The sequence below is a fragment of the Papio anubis genome, chromosome 12, assembly GCF_008728515.1.
Source record: "Papio anubis isolate 15944 chromosome 12, Panubis1.0, whole genome shotgun sequence".
Lineage (NCBI taxonomy): Eukaryota > Metazoa > Chordata > Mammalia > Primates > Cercopithecidae > Papio > Papio anubis.
In genome coordinates, this window is record NC_044987.1 from 86737097 (window position 1) to 86756802 (window position 19706).

At 39.0% G+C, this 19706-nt stretch overlaps 1 protein-coding gene across 1 annotated transcript in view; it reads right to left on the reverse strand.

Moving 5' to 3' along the window:
• The window catches only part of LGR4 (leucine rich repeat containing G protein-coupled receptor 4), a 107088-nt gene that overhangs the window by 47807 nt on the left and 39575 nt on the right, over positions 1–19706 (reverse strand). The window lies entirely within an intron of this gene.

A 19706-nucleotide genomic window follows, 5' to 3' on the forward strand; every position in this document is an offset into this window, starting at 1 on the left:
TTTTCTTCAAAACCTATAAAAGTCCTCCAGGTAACAGTTGTCAGTGGATTTCATGTTCTGCCTATGAACAGATGCAGGCTAAGGGCAAGTGCATACATGATAGGTATGCGGTCCATTTCCAGTTTTCCCTTAAGAGCGTCCACAGAAAGAAAACTCACCCAACAATATAACTCAACAATTCACTAGTTCAAACAGCTAAAAAATACTTTATTAACCATTTCCCTCTTCCCTGGCAGCTGCCTTTTGAACTGGCTTTCTCTGCCACACTCCACTTGAGGTCAGCACCGTGAAAGACAGGTTAAAACAGCCCCATAAGGGAAAGTCCCAGCATGCGCTGGGGCAGTGGAGCTGCCTCCTTCAGTTCCATGGTGTTTAATTCTGTGGCTGAGCCCTTGGGTCTCCCCTCTCGAGAACCTGGCATGAAAGTTCACATGTGAGACATGCCCATTAGTACAGTACATATATTGGTATGAGGAAGGAGAAGAGAAATGAAGCATATCAAAGTCAGCTAACAATACTAATACTGTGTTATTACATCCATTCCATCAGGTAAAATTTTCTTTTAAAGGAGGCGACACCTTCAGTATCATGCCAGGTACAACCTTTCTCCCCATCTTTCCTCTCACTAAAATTTAGAAATGGAATCCACATCCTTTCTTACTAGACTTTCCCAATGCAGGTTTGGAAAAGTTTTTGGCTTGGGAATAACAGTAACAGTAGCAGCAACAAAAACAGCAGGAGCAGCAGCTAAGATGCAGTGCATGCTTGTAACATGGTAAGACTAGACAGAAAATCTTACTTTACAAATGGGGAAACTGAGGCTTACTGAGGTTAAAAAAGCTTCCCCAAGACCATTCAACAAGCGGTATAACAGAAAACACCAGAGCCTATGACGTTAAGTGCAAATCATGAGTCTTCTTAAGTATTATTTGAATCCTGTTATTAATACTTCTCTCCAGTGGTAGTCAAAATGTAAAACAAATACTTGAGTCCCATCAAGCTTAAAAACTGGGAAGAATAATGCCCCTAACACCTTCACATAATTATCCATGAATCTCTGGAAGAGCACTTTTGCTTGACAACTGGGGTTTAAAAAAAAAAAAAAAAAAAAAAAAGGAGGACCAGGAATAGCTTTAGCAATTAAGGAACCAACATTAACCAATACTAATATACATTTCTTAGCACAAGAAATTTCCCTTTAGATGAATCTTATGACCACAGAGACATAAGTGCACTCTAAAATTTTATATCACTGAAAACAACTCAAGTCCTACTAAAGAAACTTATAAGAAAAGTCAAATTACTATGCTTCTCTAGGAATTACTATTTTAAAACCCAGGCCTCAATACTACTTTAGTCAGTGATCATTAGCCCTGGGGGAAGGGGAGAGGAAATGCTTTGTGTTTCATAAACACTCTAGCAAGATACTGGAGAAATGGCATCAAAACAGGGGCAGAAAAGGCAGGCGCAACTCCCACCCTGCCACATAGCCATTGTGTGATACTGGGCCTCCATCTGCTCATCAGTAAGTTGAAGCTGATTGGTTGGGTGGCTTCCTGGCCTGACATGATATACTGTCGCCTTTATACTGACATTATATGCTGATTCACCCTTTTCTGTAGTTTCTTCATGGAGGAGTCCACCTTTTCAGATAAAAACAGATGAGATTCATTTTACAGAATGCTTCTGAAAAATTTATCACGACGCAAAGTTTAAAGACTATCCCTCTGTCATTGTTAAATTACTAAGTCACTCTCATGGGAGATACATTTGGCCTTAACCAGTAAAATCCTTCTCAAGAATACAACAAAACATTTAATCATATTGAAAGCAAAATAATGATCCGATATGAGTAAACAATCATTCTGTAAAATATCACACAGTTGTGGTGCTTTTTAGTCATTCCAATAAAAAGAGAAAGGACAACAATAACTGCTTTACAAAATGAGGCATTCTGCACAGTTTCCTCTAAGCTTGGCACACCTGAATTCAGGTGAGATATCACTGTAACAGAAAAACTGATTAATTTCCTCATCAGAAAAAGGTCTGGGAGAGAACCAATTAATTACCTCACCAGAAAAAGACACATAATTAGAGACAATTTACACCACACTATTCCAGTTTTTTAAAACATGCACACACACACACACACACACAGCTCTCATTTTTTTCCTTATAGTAACAAGACATAACAGGTAGTTTTGCTGTGAGCTGTTAATGCAATTAGTGAGACTCCATATTTACAAACTAATATATGTAAAACACACAGTGAGTTTTTCTTTCAAAGCTTCAGATTCAGGAGCAATACTTATTTCTAAATTTTTCTTAATTTCACACACCCGGAGAGGTTCCCTCTTTACAGATGTTTTCTCTCATACTTTCTGGGATTCAGTTACAACATTTATGAAGTAAAAAGTTGGGGGTGGGGGCAGTGGTGAGCTACAAGATGCTATCTCTGGAGAAGCTCTGGAAACCTGTGGTGACAGAGTATAGATGCGTGGGTATCCATTTAAAATAATGAGGGCTGATGGTGATAAACAACCTATGGATAGTCTTAAGAGTAAATTCTAGACCTGACATTACCAACACCATAAAGAGACTTTATAAATAAGAGGTTAGAAATGATGACCTATGACAATAATTACAAATGTATGAGGCTCAAAAGCCATATAAATTACTATGATACATAAATAAAAGGAAATAAAAGGACGTTGTTTAAAGAATTTTCAGCCAGAAGATGCTCCCACAGATTAGTACCTTCAAATTCACATGAGTAGCACAATCTTACCAGTGGCATCAGTAATAAATCCCAGGAATTCACCTTCTGGGATAGAGAACTAAATATAAATATATATCATATGAGGTCAAAGCACCACCAACTCACAAATATCTCACAAGGGCAATTTCCAGAAAGCTGATGGCCTTACTTGGAGCCAGCATTGAATACAGGCTTTGGCGCCAGACAGACCAAGGTTTACATATGAATTCACTACCACTAGCTGTGTGATCTTTGCAAATTGTTCATCTTTTCTGTGCCCTGGTTTCTTCGTTTGTAAAATGGAGGCAGTAATAACTGAACCTTATAGACTGCTGTGAAGATCAGAAAATGTCAGGTCATGTGTAATAAGTTCAACAAGAAAAAGCTGTTATCTCATCATCATCCCCTGTTTTTGCTGCTCCTGGAAGCCATCTGAATACAATGGACCAAGACCAGACTAAAAGGAGACACCACATTGCCTTTGTTGGCCTTCTCAGAAAGAAATCACTTTTACAGAAGACACTAAATGTTACAGAAGACCTAAAACTTGGAGCGGTTGCTCCTAAACACAAAACTAAACTCCAGAACCCCAGGAGACAAAGATTTTAAGCTGGGAGAACCCTTCGAGATCAAATACTTCATTTAAACAAAAGATTAGAAATACAAAAGCACACCACCTTCCCAGAAAAATAAACATGAACTCCCAAATACCAGCAGTCATTGATTTCAAAATTAAAATTTAAAGGGTGCAATTGTTTAATTGAAACTGCCAAATCTCTCCAGTGGTTAAACTCTCATCTTTTTTCCCCCATAAAATTCACTAATGCTAAAGTATCTACAGAGTAAAGAATATCATGTTTCAACAAGGTACCTTTTAAGATCCCTGTAAAATGATCCCTAAGCGAGCCCAACCAGTTTGCTGATGGGTAAGCATGTACCACTGTGGACTCTAACACTGCATCCTTACTGGGTCTGGGCCTTCTGCCACAGAATTATTTAATTTTAAATATACTGTGATTGACCCAATGTTATCTAAATTTGAACAAGCCCTCCTATTTGTATTAGATAAAACTGTACTGCTACTACTATATTGTTGATTTTATCTCAAATATTACCTGGCAGTTTAAAAAGTCACTGAATTATATACAGGTTCAAGAGAACACAGGGTTCTCTAAAGTGTTCTCTAGGAAAAGAAAAAAAAAATGATGGTGATGTCCATAAACTCAAAAAACACATGTTGATAATGACCAAGAAGGTCACCTTCAAATCTTAAAAATAAATTAAAAAAAAAACAACTCTCCCAATGACTTTTCCAGGGTCTATAGTATGACCAAAAACTAAAAACTAAAAATGAACTTTGCAAAATGCCTCCGGTGGAACAAATTTGAAGGGAAGGTCTCTCTCAACCACAAGTAGTAAAGACACACATAACACCAAAGTTCTAATCAAAGTTCATTAAGGATTTGATTTTTGACACTATTCCATATCTTTGGGCAAGTAATCTCATTTTCTCCCCACCTTTTTATAATAACCAAAGTAACCACTGTTAATTGTTTTTAAAAAATTGAAATACAGAGAAAACCATCCACAATATCAACACCCACTGGTACCACTGCCATATTTCATGAATTTCATTACGTATTTTTTCTATGTATGGTACATATTTTTACAAATCTGAAATCGTATAGTTCTGAACATGTTCATCTCTTGACACCAAAAAGATTCTTCATTTGCAAAATGAAAAAAGTCTTCCTCGAAAATACCTTCAAATGAAAGTGTAAACACTGAAGCCTAATATATATCAATCTATTTTTAGCAGCCCATACATCATGGGATTGGAACATCTTTGCTACTGAAAGCCACCATGTCAAAAGGAATAGAGGTTAATTAAGGGCTTTCCTTTACAAGAGGAAAAGGAGATATCCTGTCATCCATTTAACAAATATTTACAAAATATCCATTATGCACATACGTGCAAGGTACTGTGCGAGGATAGTAAGGCTTTTATGCAAAAAGATGTTATCAATAGGGTTTTTTTTTTGTATTAAACTCCATCAGTCCACTCTATTCTTAACTTGCTATTACTGTTGAAGATATTGTTGCAACATTCAATTAAATTTAACTGTTTTAAAATTGCATTATTTCATTTTGAAAACAAGAACAGCTACATGAAGATATGGCTATTTAAACTGCAGAAATGCGGCCAAAACAGTGTATGTGCCATGTTAGATTTTGCTCCAAAGATATTTTTTGTTGACCCTACATGTTTTAGCATGACTAGAATCCAACCAAGTGTCACAATAGACACCCTTCTAATGTCTGTGCACCATTTCTACTACAAACAGTTTTGAGCAGTAGGATAAACTGGCTCCATGCTGTCTGACATCTTCTCTGTTTTTTTCAGGTACCAAGGCTCAGTACTTCCCAGCAAGAGGAATCCAAAACATGCTTCTCTACAGCCTTGGAATTCTTAAGGGGACAGATGCCACAACACCCATATTGACACTTAAAAATAAACATTAATTACGGCAGAGACAAGTTATCAACTTGTAAAGTCATCTATTTAAGGTACTTCAACATCCTAAGTATAATCTTTCTTAACAACTTGGAAAGGCTAGAGAAAATGTCACCTTCAAATCTTAGAAATGAATTTAAAAAACTTGTTTCTATCAGAAAAACATTTAATTCATTTTATGATCATCTACTTTACTGGATTGAAATATTTTTCTTCTTTTTCTTTTTCTTTTTTTTTTTTTTTTTTTTTTGAGACTGGAGTCTCACTTTGTTGCCCAGGCTAGAATGCAGTGGCACAATCATGGCTCACTGCAGCCTCAACTGCCCAGGCTCAAGCAATTCTCCCACCTCAGCTTCCCAAGTAGCCGGGACTACAGGCAAGCACCACCTTACTCGGCTAATTATTTTTTTATTATTTATAGAGACCAGGTCTCACTATGTTGCCCAGGCTGGTAAAACCTCTATTTTAGTACCTTTTAGGATATTCCCTTCAAAGACTTTCAAAGCTGTGCTGCCATTGTTAAGAAAATGAAACAACACAAAGATTGGGAAGAAATATTTACAAAAATATAAATAATTTCTATTACAATGTATAAAGAACTCTTACAATCAATAATAAGAAAAGTCTGATTTTAAAATGGGCAAAAGATTTGAACAGATACTTCACCAAATAAGATACACAAATGGCAAATAAGCACAGGAAAAGATGTGCATAGTAGTTAATAAGGAAATGCAAATCAGACCACAATGAGACATCTTACAACTATTAGAATGGCTAAAATTTTTTTAAATAGCAGCTGACAATATCAAGTACTGATAAAGATGTAGAACAACTGGAACTCTCATCTGCTGTTGGCAATAAGCAAGATGGTACGACCGCTTTGGAAAACAGTTCGGTAATTTCTCATAAAATTAAACATATACTTATGACTATATGACCCAGGAATCCTAGACATAAATTATATATATTTGCCCCAAACTGGAAACAACCTGAATTAGTGAATGGATAAAGAAATTCTGGTATATCTATACAATGGAATATTATCCAGCACAAAAAGGAGCAGACTACTGATATAAGCAACAACATGGATGATTTCAAACACCTTATACTAAGACAAAGAGGCTAGATGCAACAGGTTACATATTGCATGATTCTATTTATACAGCATTCTGGAAAACGTGAACTTACAGACACAGAAAATTGATCAGAGGTGGTAACAGCTGGGGGGTGGAGAAAAGACTGGCTACAAAGAGGCATTAAAAACATTTATGTGGTGATAGAAATGATCTATATCTTGATTTTGATAGCAGTAACACAACTGTACAGTTTTTCAAAACAACTATATATTAAAAAGTGTGAATTTGGCTGTATGTAATTAAGCCTTAATACCTGTATTTTGTGGGATTTTTTCCTTTATAACTAAGGCATATATGATAGTGTCTCCTCACATTTCTCCTTCAAGAAAAAAAATAATTCATCCTATGTCTAACCATTCTGCAAGTCCTACTCCAAATGAAAAATTGCGATGCATAGCTCTGTCTTGAGAATCGAGAAACATGGGGGCTCTTTTCTGTCTTTGCGATTTTGGCTATCAATTTGTAGCAGAACACTGGGCTCAGTTTCTTCATTATCTCTTTACTAAGCACCTATTAGGTCTGTGCCTGTGTGCGACGATGAGTGAGACATAGTCTCTACCCTCAAGAGCTGTCTGAGGCAGTGAGAGGAACAAAACAAGTAAATACTATGACATGTGTGACCCAGCAAGTGAAGATGATCGAATCAGACCTGGAGCTCAAAAAAGCCTTCCAACACCAAAGCTGCTGTGCAGTTACAAAGGGCAGATCTCACTAATATAAAGTTAAGTATATCACATATAAAAATAAGCATGTTCATGACAATTATTTAGATTTACATATAAAATATATATTACATATAATATACATACACACATGTTCATTCATACACACACGCCTATATATGTATATGGTCATAATATAAACGTAATCCACACTGGGTTTATACTAAAATAAATTTATTTTTGGAAGCCTCTGAACTAGATAATGTGTGTCTTGGGGGAAGGTGGAGGGCGCCTTCCTGTCAGAAAGAATATCATGTGTGAAAGCATGGTCAAATGAGATTAAACCACAGTGGTCAAAGAGATAAAACCATCAAGGAATTAGAGAATTACAAGCAGTATGGTCAAAAAAGATAAGACCACCAAGGAATTTGATCATTATAGGCAGTATGTGTACAAGCGGTGAGAAAAGCTACCCAGACAAGCAAAAACTACATCCCAAAAGGTCTTCATATGTGACCTTCAGAAATCAGAACTTTATTCTAAAAGTGTAGAAAGCTGCCAGCAAAGTTTATGCACATCAAGTTTGCTGTAGAAACGTCATCCTGACAGCCACATATTACAATGGGACGAAGGGAGGGGAAACTAGGAAGAAGAAACCCAGACCTGCTCAATTCCAGCTTCCTTCACTGTAAAATACTGTATACCAACTAACCTCTAAGGCCCTTTCTAAATCTATCATTATTACTCCTACTTCGACATTCCTGCTCCTGCACATTCCATGCATAATTATGGAACCCTAAGAAACCCTTAGATTCATGCTTTTCCTATCTGTATGTGTAGGCCCATTTGCTTGTGTTAGCAAGTATGGGAGTAAGTACAGGCTAAAATAGACCCCTTTCAGAATTATAAGAGTTCAGCAATTAAGAAAGATGCATGACTTCATTTCCAAAGGTACTATTTTATGCTGTAATTGTTTACACTCTTGATGAAGCAATACAGCCTAGGAGACATTTAAGGGTGTGTTCTTCAAGAGGATGCTAACGCTAGAAGGTAGAAAAGAGTGAGGATAAAACACTGGTGTGTAAATATCACAACACAACAAAAGGTATGTGTGGCTTAAATTACAAATTCTTAAAGGGTAACTAAAAAATAAAACTATTGGATGGTGCCCACCTACAAAGAAATAAATAAAATAAAATAAAACAAATAAAACTAATTAGACTAATTCAATATTTTCTAGCTTTAAAACAAGTTTCAGCTTCTTTTGTGTTTTTTTGTTTGTCTGTTTTTCTTTTGGTCTTTTTAAACAGGTTAGTTTTCACAAGTGTGGGATATGTTGTAAAGAGAAAAATATAAAATGCTCTAATTCTGGAGTAATGTCTATTAAATGGCAAAGAAAAATAAATGCCAAAGACAAAAAAAAATTACTTTCCTGTCTCTAATTTGATCAAGAACCCTACCATCTGGCATCACAGGGAATAGATAAGGGTTAAAACTATAATATTCCTTGTTTTCTTCCTACCTAACTGGTGTTCCCAGGCATTCTTTGGGTGTCAACAGCTGTTCTGGTAACCTTACGATGACAAAACGGTGTTTATTACCAGCCAAGACACACAGACAAAATACTATTTCAGTAGTCCATTTAACATCAACAAGAAGCATTATAAAGATTATCGTCTGGGCAAATTGGAAACACTCAATTACTTCATCCTAGCAGACAAAATGCACTATTCATAAAGAAAACAATCCAACAGCATTTAGTATGGCAAATATTCTAATTAACTAAATGGTTTATGTTTTATTATGGCTACACTTATTAACACGACTGATAGGAAAACATTACTTCACCGTCCTTGCCTTCAAACATGCACGCCCACGAAAACTTCTGTTTAGACGCGTATTTTTTAAACTTCGGCTCACAACAAGTAATGGATTGTGAAATCACTTCAATGGGTCAGAGCCAACTTTTTTAAAAAATTGAAATAGGAAAGAATAGAACAGAAAAATGCCAGAATGCATCAAATGCTGTAAAGGTAACTATCAATTCAGGAAAATTTGTTTCAGCATGTACCTGCTTCTCTCTTCCTGATTGCAAACTCTGAATGCCCTGGTTTAGCCCCAAGTTCGAATATATTGTCCATGAAACAGAGTTAAAACCATGAGTTCAAGGAATTGCCTACTCAAGTCAAATATTTCTTATTCCTCCACTTAAACTGAATCAAAATTATAGCTGCCTTCCTAGTACCACAAGCTTGGCCCAGTGATTTTAAAAACCTTTAAAGTTTCCCTTTTCTTTGTCCACATCCTAATCTTTAATATTTTAGTGACATGGGCTCTCTAAAACTGACAGTAACAGTATGAGAGAATGCCAATGAGATCCCATGGGGTATTTAAGAGAATTTCTTACACTTCTATTTTCCACTGTTTCTATAGAACCGGTGGGGTGATAAACTGAGATAGCTCTATTTTCACTCTGCTACCCCTGGGTTCTATTGAGTTTTTATAAGTATACAGTAACATTGTGACATTTTTTTCACTTCCTGTGCATAAAATGTTTATACACAACCTTGATAAAATCATCCCTACGTATTTTGATTTTAAGATTAAAAAAACAAAACAAGGGGGAAAAACCACAAAAAACCTACACTCCAGTAAATCCCTCCTAATGCCCCCAGTCTGAAAGGGGCCTTCCAATAAGCACCGTTTGTACATCCAATAAGTGACCTAGGCAAGAGCAGCTCCAGTTTCTAAGACACTAAGGCACTGACCTCATTATGTTGAGGCAAGAGAAGAATTCTAAATGATGAGGCAATCTATATACCCTGAAGACCAGCTGCCAACCGTCAGGGCCTGAACCCAAAGGCAGGCTCCCTGGGATTTCACCATCCCTGTAATGCAGGCTTGTGGAGCAATCACTTCCCTTCAGGCGATGAGGCGTGCAGACTCCCCTCCCAAACACATACCCCACACACACTCTCTCTCTCCTTTCTCCCCTCTGCTCTGATGGCCATTTTTTAAAGGCTTATAAAAATGTATTCTCTCCTTAAAGAAATGACTCAAAATTATAACTGGAATGACTCAATTGTTTCTATTAACTGTAAGACAACAGACATTGATAATGATGATTTATAAAATGTCACTAGAGATATTCCCTTGGGAATGACTTATAACTCATTAAAATCACTAATGATTTATTCAGTATAGAAGAGGCTGTGCCATCAGAGCATGACAAGGTCCTGAATCTTGGGGAGCAAATATTCTTAAACCTGGTTTGTAATACTCCTGGACAGCTCCACTTGTGACAAGTCTTTAAGTTCTAAAAGTCCCAGAAACAAAAAGTTTAAATTATTTTTAATTTCTGCAATCAATACGAATAATATGGTCCCTTGTTTCTTTCTCTAGGGAGAAAACAACGTGCTGCCATGAAATTTGCTTAATAAGAAAAAATAGAGAACGAGGCATACACACACCCAGACACAAACACAAATTTCACAGCAGAACATAGTTTTCTGTCCAGAGAAAGATGACTGAGAGTTACTGCTTTATGACATTTACCTGAGAAAATTTCTCAATTCTGCCGCTGATCTGGTTTTTTACTGAAGCAGCTTCTGTTACTAAATTAGTAAGCAGAAAAACAAATGTCTTAGAAAATAAGCTCCTACAAGGAAGAGAATACCTAATTCCTCTAACCTCCAGCAAAACCAGCCACACACCTCTGATTCACATACCTACACACACACATATACATTATAAAGAGAATAATCTTAAAGAATATAAGGGCAGGCACAGTGGCTCACCCCTGCAATTCCAGCACTTTAGGAGGCCGAGGAAGTAAGATTGCTTGAGTCCAGGAGTTCGAGACAAGCCTCAGCAACATAGTGAGGCTGCTCAGGAGCCTGAGGGAAGCTACTCAGAGGCTGAGGTGGGATGACTGCTTAAACCTGGGAGGGTGAGGCTGCAGTGAGCCAAGATGGCACCACTGCACTCCAGCCTAGGCGATAAAGTGAGACCCTGTCTCTCAAAAAAAAAATATACATAAAAAATAAAATAAAAAATAAAGAATGTAAGTTGGAGGGTCAACTCAGATACCATGAAGTAGGTGACAATAATAATATATTCTGGTTGGCCTGGTACAATTCCAGTTTATAGTTATTGTCTCAGCATAGTTCTTTTTTTTTTTTTTTTTTTTTTGGAGACAGAGTCTCACTCTGTCACTCGGGCTGGAATACATGTAGCACAATCAGAACTCACTGCAGCCTCGACCTCCTGGTCTCAAGAGATTATCCCAGCTCAGCCTCCTCAGTAGCTAGGACTACAGGCATGCAGGGCTAATTTTTTAAATTTTTTTGTAGAGACAGGATCTTGCTTTGTTGCCCAGGCTGGTCTGGAACTCTTGGCCTCAGTGAAGGTCCCACCTCAGCATCCCAAAGTGCTGAGATTATAAGAAGGAGCCACCATAACCAGCCTCCATCATAAATATTAATAGTACACCCTTTCACTCTCAAAGGTATCCTACTATGGACAGTAAATGAACTGACCATTCCACTAATAGCAGTAGATATGGCTGAATGAAGTTGGGTGGGTTGTGATGGGAAGAGGTAAAATTTTTGGTTTGGACTGCCTTGGGAAAAGAGCTTGAATAAAAGGCTAATTCCTCATCTGTACAATATTATAATATTAAGAAAAACTTAAACTTATGGAGAATCTGTAAAGTTTATCAATATCTCTTTGATCGATCCCCTGCTCTTCTTCCTGGACCCCTATGCTCCTCTGTTAGGGTAGGGTCTGTGTTTTGCTCACTGTTGTATGCCAAGCCTCTAGTACCATGTGTGGTCATAGCAACTGTTGAGTGAATGATGTGCCAGACATTGCATTAAATGCTTTACATAGTAATAGTAGCAAGTACTTACTTGGCACTTCCAAAGAAAAACAGGTCTAATAGTTTTCCAGCCATCTAAATCAAAGGGCTGGTTGCAGGAGGAAAGAAAGGGAAGACATATAAAATATCTTCTTTACATGTGACACCTAATAAGTTTCTGGGAAAGACCAGTATTTCCTATGGACAGAGCATTAACAACAGATTTCCTCCCTGTCTATTGCTACAACCAAATAATTTTACATGCAAACACATTGGGGAAAAAGCAGGGAAGAGAGTAAGGTTTTCATTTAAATACAAGTTACTGCGTTAAAAATAGCTTGGGGGGAATGATGTAAAACTGGATTTCAGTAAAACTAATTTTTCTTCCTCAAAATTTCAAAATACATGCTTTATCCTATAAATAGTATCTCACAGAACCACTGAACTAGAAAGCATAGTGGTTACCAATTTCCCCAAGCCAGCCCAAGAGCCTGCTGTATAACTCTTACTAGATGTATAACCCTGGGCAAGTCCCTTAATCTCTGTGCCTCAGTTTCTGCAAGTGTAAACGGGGATAACGATTCTGACTTTAGAACACTGCTATAAAGATTAGATGACATGAGCTCTGGCGAATGCCCAGCTCATAGCAAAGAGTCAGTTATTATTATTTTTCTATTACCACCAACATGCAACACCATCTAATCTAACCATCTCATTTTAATAATGAGGGAACTGAGACCCAGAGGGGTTAAATAATTAATTAAAGCACCAAGATCAGACTCCAAATGATAAATCCTGGTCCATGATTCTTTCCACTACCTTAAGCTGGATTGTGTTGCAGTTATGTTTTAAAAATATGCTTTGGAATTTGGGAAAATAATTTCCCCAGAAACAATGGTCAAATGGTGCTTAGACTATGAGGTTAATGGGTCAGAGCGGGGTGAGCCCCTCCCTGTAGCTAAACTAATGACTTAATGTTACAACAAAACATCAAAACAAAGAGAAAAACAGTACTACCAGTACCTAACCAAGGAAATGCAGGAAAAGTCTCTTCTTGCTTATTAAGAATAATGGCCCTTGTAGAAGTTTAATAAATTTAAAATGAGGCAAAATTTATAACATGGAATTCTGGGTACCTTTAAAAGGAGTGGATGTGCTATTGATGGTAATATGTTCAGTTTTACTTAAAAAACTCACAGCTTTTCTGGTTGTTGATCAACATATCTTTATTGGCGTGATGAGCAAAACATTCCCTCTGATCTTAAGGGGAAAAAGAGCAGCTGTATGCAAGTGGGGAAGACAGCCAAGTAAAGGAGTACAGGGAAGGGCCTCTGAAACGAAAGAACAGCTGGCACGAAGGTAGAGTCTAGAGGACAGAGCCATTCAGGAAACTGCAAGTAGACAAGTATGGCTGGGTTATGGGGCTGCACATTGGCAGATGGAGGCTGGGGTCTCTGAACAACCTAGAAAGATAACCCAGGCTCATATTACAGTTGCCAGGGAAGTTCCATATAATATAGAGTTTGAGAATGGAACAAGAAGGTATGAAATATTTTTTAAGGAACATAAACAAGTTTGCTTTACAAAGAAATTCTGGTGGGTAGGCACAATTTTTACATTCCCTACACCTTTGCAACTACTTTTATTGAAACAGCACATTGGCACTCTTCTCCTGGCCCACAATGAGTGATGTTAGAAGTAGCAGCTTCAAGAAACTGATTGCTATGCATATTCCAAGAATGCCAATGAGGTTACTATTCAGGAAGCTACACCGAATTCCCTTTATCAGAGCCCTTGGGAAAAAAGTTCTCTCTGACCTCAATTCCAAGAATAGCTGCGTTTCTCCTTCACGACTCATCTTTTTTATCTTATGGACAACGTGGAATCACAGAAATGGACCCTCTTTCCCTATCAGCTAAAGATTCTGTGAGCCAAAATTGTAACCTGATGTTTACAAATGCGTACATTAGGTGAGCAGCTTCAGTAATTCCTGTCCTGGATTCGTATTTTCTCACCCTGTTTGGCAAGAGTCGGGGGTTGGGGGTGGTTCCTGGTCATCTCATCGACTTATTTTGCATTTTATCTTACGCATTTTTTTGATAAGCTATCTTGCATTCTTTTTCTTTTTTTCTTTTTTTTTTTTTGTGAGATGCAGTCACCCAGGCTGGAGTGCAGTGGCACAATCTCAGCTCACTGCAACCTCCGCCTCCCAGGTTCAAGTGATTCTCCTCCTCCAGCCTCCTGAGTAGCTGGGATTACAGGCATCCATCACATCTGGCTAATTTTTTGGTATTTTTAGTAGAGACTGTTTCACCATGTTGGCCAGGCTGGTCTCAAACTCCTGACCTTAAGTGATCTGCCTGCCTTGGCCTCCCAAAGTACTGGGATTACAGGCATGAGCCACTGCACCCGGCTTATCTTGCACTCTTTTTGGAATAAAATGGATTATATTAGTATCTTGTGAGCAGCCTCTATGTGCCTGGCATGCATACGCCAACAAATGCCCAAACATATCTTGCTTGGAAGTATAAAAAGGTGATTGCAGAGTCAAGAAGGAAAGATCAACTCTGAGGGATAAATGAGATCCTGAGCCAAAAGAGCAGCACAAGGGACAGAAAGGGATAGATAGATAAGAGCCCCCTCAGGGCGCAGAACCAGTAGAACTTTGTTACTGAATGTTACTGATTAGAGGTTGGAAAAAAAGGTGAACTTTTCTTTTTTTTCTTTTTTTCTTTTTAAGAGACAGGCTCTTGCTATGTTGCCCAGGCTGGACTCAAACTCCTGGGCTCCAGGGATCCTCCTGCTTTGGCCTCCCAAGTAGCTGGAACTACAGGCACGTACCACTGTGCCCAGCTTAAAGGCAAACTCTGAAGATGACATGTTGGTTTTTTGGTCCATGTGTCCGGTACAGTGATGCTGCCGTCACTTGGAGACACAACAGGAGGAAACTGTGTGTTGGGTCTGTTGGGTCATGTGTTGTTATCCAGCAGGGAGTTGTAAATTCAAGCCTAGAATTGAGAAGAAATGTCAAAGAGGAGGTAAAGGTGAGGGAATGGGCAACATGGAGCATTAAAACTGCAGAAGTGGATGGCATCACTTAGAGATAAAGAGGAGAAAAATAAAGAAAACGGCTGAGAAAAACATTTCTAGACATAACCAAAGTTGAGGAATAGAAACAGAGCAGGCACAGTGGCTCACGCCTGTAATCCCAGCACTTTGGGAGGCTGAGGTGGGCAGATCACTTGAGGTCAGGAGTTCAAGATCAGCCTGGCCAACATGGTGAAACCTCGTCTCTAGTGAAAATACAAAAATTAGCTGGGCATGGTGGCAGGCGCCTGTAGTCCCAGCTGCTCAAGAGGCTGAGGCAGGAGAATCACAAACCCCAGAGGTGGAGGTTGCAGTGGGTTGAGATTGCACCACTGCACTCTAGCCTGGGCGACAGAACAAGATTCCCTCTCAAAAAAAAAAAAAAGGAATAGAAACAGGAAGGGGAGGTGGGAAGCAGGAGTGATCAGGAAACAGAGGAGGAACCTAAAAGAAAAGCTTCCAGGACAGAAAGTGTTCTGCTGTCCAAGGTTGCAAAGGAATCTGTAAATAGAGGAGCCACAGGATTTAGTAATTAGATCATTTGTCTATATGTTTATCATAGCATGAATCTCACGCATATTAACTATGACTAAAAATTTTTTTCCCTTATTTTGGCTCTGGAGCAGAACAAAGAAAAGGAGAGAATTTCCTGAGGTGACTGGGCAAGATTTAAAAGAGCAAAGGAAAAGAAACACAAGGTTTGAAGAGGATGTGTGTAAACATGTGAGAAAGAGACTGCCTGAGGTGGATCTTCCTGGGCTGGGATCCTGAGAGACAGGAAGAGGGGGGACCTCCATGTGACTGTTCCCCCTGCAGCCCTGCAGGGCAGGGGGAAGTTCCCCCATCAGTGAGCAGGTGGGGCTACCTCCTGACCACACCTCAGCAGGGTGCAGTGGTGTAGATGGGGCCCCAGACATCTGTGAGTACTTGGCATCTATTCCTTTATTCTCTGACTCCAGTATGGTTCATTCTAGGCTCACTTTCACGTTGAATGTACTCCTCTCACTCCTACATCACAACTATGTATTTTTTTCCTAGTGTGTTTTCTCAGCTCTTCCCCAGCTATAGTAATTAATTCAAAGACGCCATCACTTAAGTGCCAATCAAAGCTCCATCGAGATCCAAGAAGAACAATAGTATGCTTATATGCAGTCTTTTAATTTAAATTACCAGTTGAGTCACTACATGCCAACAATTAAGCAATGACACACACACAGATTATACTCCATGTTAATAGGGCTAAATCAGAGATCTCAGAGAACAAGTTGCCCTGGACAGCCAAGCTTTCCAGATAGCTGAGGTTTACCTTCAGGGGAATGGAGGAGGTGGAGGCACAGACACTTAAATAACTTGATAATGACTATTTTTCTAATATGTTATTTGTGCTTCTCTGCTTTCTAAAACAGCACATAGGAAATATAATTTAAGCTTTTCACGGGCCTCCATTATGAACATCCCCAGGCGGTGATAAGCCAGTAGAAACAAAAACAGTGCATTCCTCCAGCTCACTTCTATCTTGTTTCTCCACCCCTCGACCCCTTGCCTCAATCCAAGCCATCACCATCTCTCCCAGGACCACGACAGTAGCCTTCTGTCTGGTCTCCCTCTTTCCATGCTTGCCCCTCTGAATTCAACCTACACATGGCAGTCAAAGCAATCTTTTTAAAACAAGAAGACAATTCATGCCCATCCAGTGCTTAGCACTCTCTTTGTTCTATATCAAGGCCCTACCTGAACTTGCTCCTGCATCCTCCCCAACATCATCTCAAATCATCCTCACCCCACTCCCAGCTCCCCCAACTCCCACAAGAACGCAAACCTCTCCTCCTTCCACCTTTGCACTTGTTCTCTGCCTGGTCTACTCTTCCCTAGCTCTTCCCATAGCACCTCCTTCTTATATCCTGGTTTTATCTCAAATGTCACCCCTTCACAGTCTCTCCTTAGCCCCCCTAAAATGGCCACCAGTTAACTCTATATTACCAACCAGTTTATTTCCTCTGTCTAGTTATCATTGGATTTATCTTCTTTCCTTTTACTTTATTCGAAAACAAACTTTCTTCAGCATTAACCACTGAGCTAGGGGTTCTCAGAAAGTTGTCCTATGTCACCTGGGAATGATAATTTGATAGAAAGGCACTTTCTTGTGTCCTCTCCAGCCCAACTAATCAAATACTCTAGGGGTATTAACAAACTTTCCATGTGATTTTGATGCACGTTCACATGTGAGAACCACTGCAGTATATTACAGTGGCCCCTTATGTGTTCATGGTCTTCCCCACTAGAAGAGAACATTTATGAGGACAAAGATCTAGTCTGCCTTGTTCACCAACAATTTTCTAACCCCTAGCCCAACACCTAACATACTATAAACATTCACGAGGAGGAGATATCCTATTTCATAACCAGTATTTGTGTTACTAAACTAAAGCTATGTAAACATCATGGACGTTTAAATGGTCTGTTGTTTTTCATCATCCCCCAAAGACATTGCCTAGCCTGGGTTTGCTCTTCCTTCTGTTTTTCTTCTTCCATGACTCTTGGGTCACGATATTTTTCTTCCATATTTCCTGATGCTCAGGACAAAAGGATTGTCCATCCAAAGAACTTACTAATCCATGCAAGATGACCAATCTTCAAGAGTACTACATCCATACAACATTATTTCAGTCTCAAGAAGTAGAACATGACTTTCAGCAAGGCTGCCTGAGTTCAAATCCAAGTTCTACAATGTATTAGCTGTGTAATCTTCAACAGATGGATTAAATTCTGTGCTTTAGCTTCCTCATCTATAAATAATGAATCATGGCATCCACCTCACAACGTTGCTGTGAGAATAAAGTAATTCATCACGTAAAGTGTTTGGATCATGCTGACATAAGGAAAGTACTCTATGCACATTGACTGTAATATGTCACATCCTGCTGGTTATTATCCCTAGTAGGATGGCAAATTCTTGGCCCTGATGGTTCAGGACTGAAATACTGATCTATATAGCAGAGCATTACCACTCACTCCTAGGCAAGGAATAAAAAGGCATTCCACATACCAGGAGCACTAACCCTCCTTAAGATGAGCTAGTCTTTATAATTCCCTAAGTCCTCCTTCTCACAGTTTCCTACTGTACACTAGTAGCCTTTTCCACTTGAACACCTTCTCTCCCCAGCCACCATCTTTGATCTTGCTTTCAAAATGCTCAGAAATAAAACAAGTATTTGTTTAACAAATTAGACATTTCCTGGAAGATGACTGCAGTTGAATGAAATCGCCCAGAGGTGGTCAAGCCACAGGACAAGGAGTACAGGAGACTGGCTGACCTACAAAGTGCTTGTCCCAGAGAAGACCCAATGGCAAAATTCAAAGAGGAAGACACAGAAAAAGCAGCCAATTTCTGCCCTTCAAATAACAGAGGAAAATTAAGAGAAAAGAAATCGTGGAAGAACAATTGACATATAACAAAGAAGTTCTGGATATACACAGAACTTACAGACAGCAGTAAATATCTTAGAATTACTAGGAACACTCAAGAGTGTCTAAAGCATAGCTCTGACAAGCCTAAGATCTTATAGAGGCCCCCCATTGTGCTTCTAGAGGCAAATTCAAATTCCTCTCCACCCACTGGAAGAAACTGAGATTCTCCATCAGTTACACTGCCTTAACCTTTTCCTTTGCATGCTTTACCTATACTCTTCCGCTCTGGCCAGGTCCTCTTCCCCTAGATCTCCTTACCCCTATATCCTCCCCACCACAACAGCTGGTTTCTTCCCACTTTTGTTCCCACTACACCAATGCTACTCAAAACCTGAGTAGTCTGTAAACTGTTAACATTCCACAATGAGACAAGCAGAGCTACTGAAAGTTCACATCATGGCAACAGGACAAATTTTATGACTTTGAATCAACAATAAGAACTTTGGGTTTGTATTATGTAGACTTTCTTTGTTCCATTTTATTTTCCTGAAAATTAATCTTTATATTTTATAAAAACATGAACCATATTGGATTGGAAATTAAAAAAACAAACAAACAAAACAAAACTGGCACCTCAGCACAGGAATGTTAAGGAACACTACCCTAGATCACTCACAGGGAACACTCTTCTATTCTTTTCTTTTTTTTTTTTTTTTTTTTTTTGAGACAGAGTCTTGCTCTGTCGCCCAGACTGGAGTGCAGTGGTGCCATCTCAGCTCACTGCAAGCTCCGCCTCCTGGGTTCACGCCATTCTCTTGCCTCAGCCTCCCGAGTAGCTGGGACCACAGGTGCCCGCCACCACACCCAGCTAATTTTTTTTTTTTTTTAGTAGAGATGGGGTTTCACCATATTAGCCAGGATGGTCTCAATCTCCTGACCTCGTGATCTGCCTGCCTCAGCCTCCCAAAGTGCTGGGATTACAGGCATGGGCCACCACGCCAGGCCCACTCTTCTATTCTTTTCTCCCACAACCTAATGTTCTTCAGAGTGTGCTCTAAACTATCCTCCATGAACAATCTCACCCAATGTGAAGGTTTCTCCTATAGTTTGTACCCTATCATCATGTAAGCTGCTGGAATTTTTTTAATGAATTAAACAGAAAGTCAAAACAAATAATTCACTCTATTCCTGTGCAAGTTCTTTGCACTAAGGAGCCTGTTATTTGCCTTATGCTTCTCTCATCCTTTGCACAACACAGAGGCAGCACAGTGCGGTGGTTCAA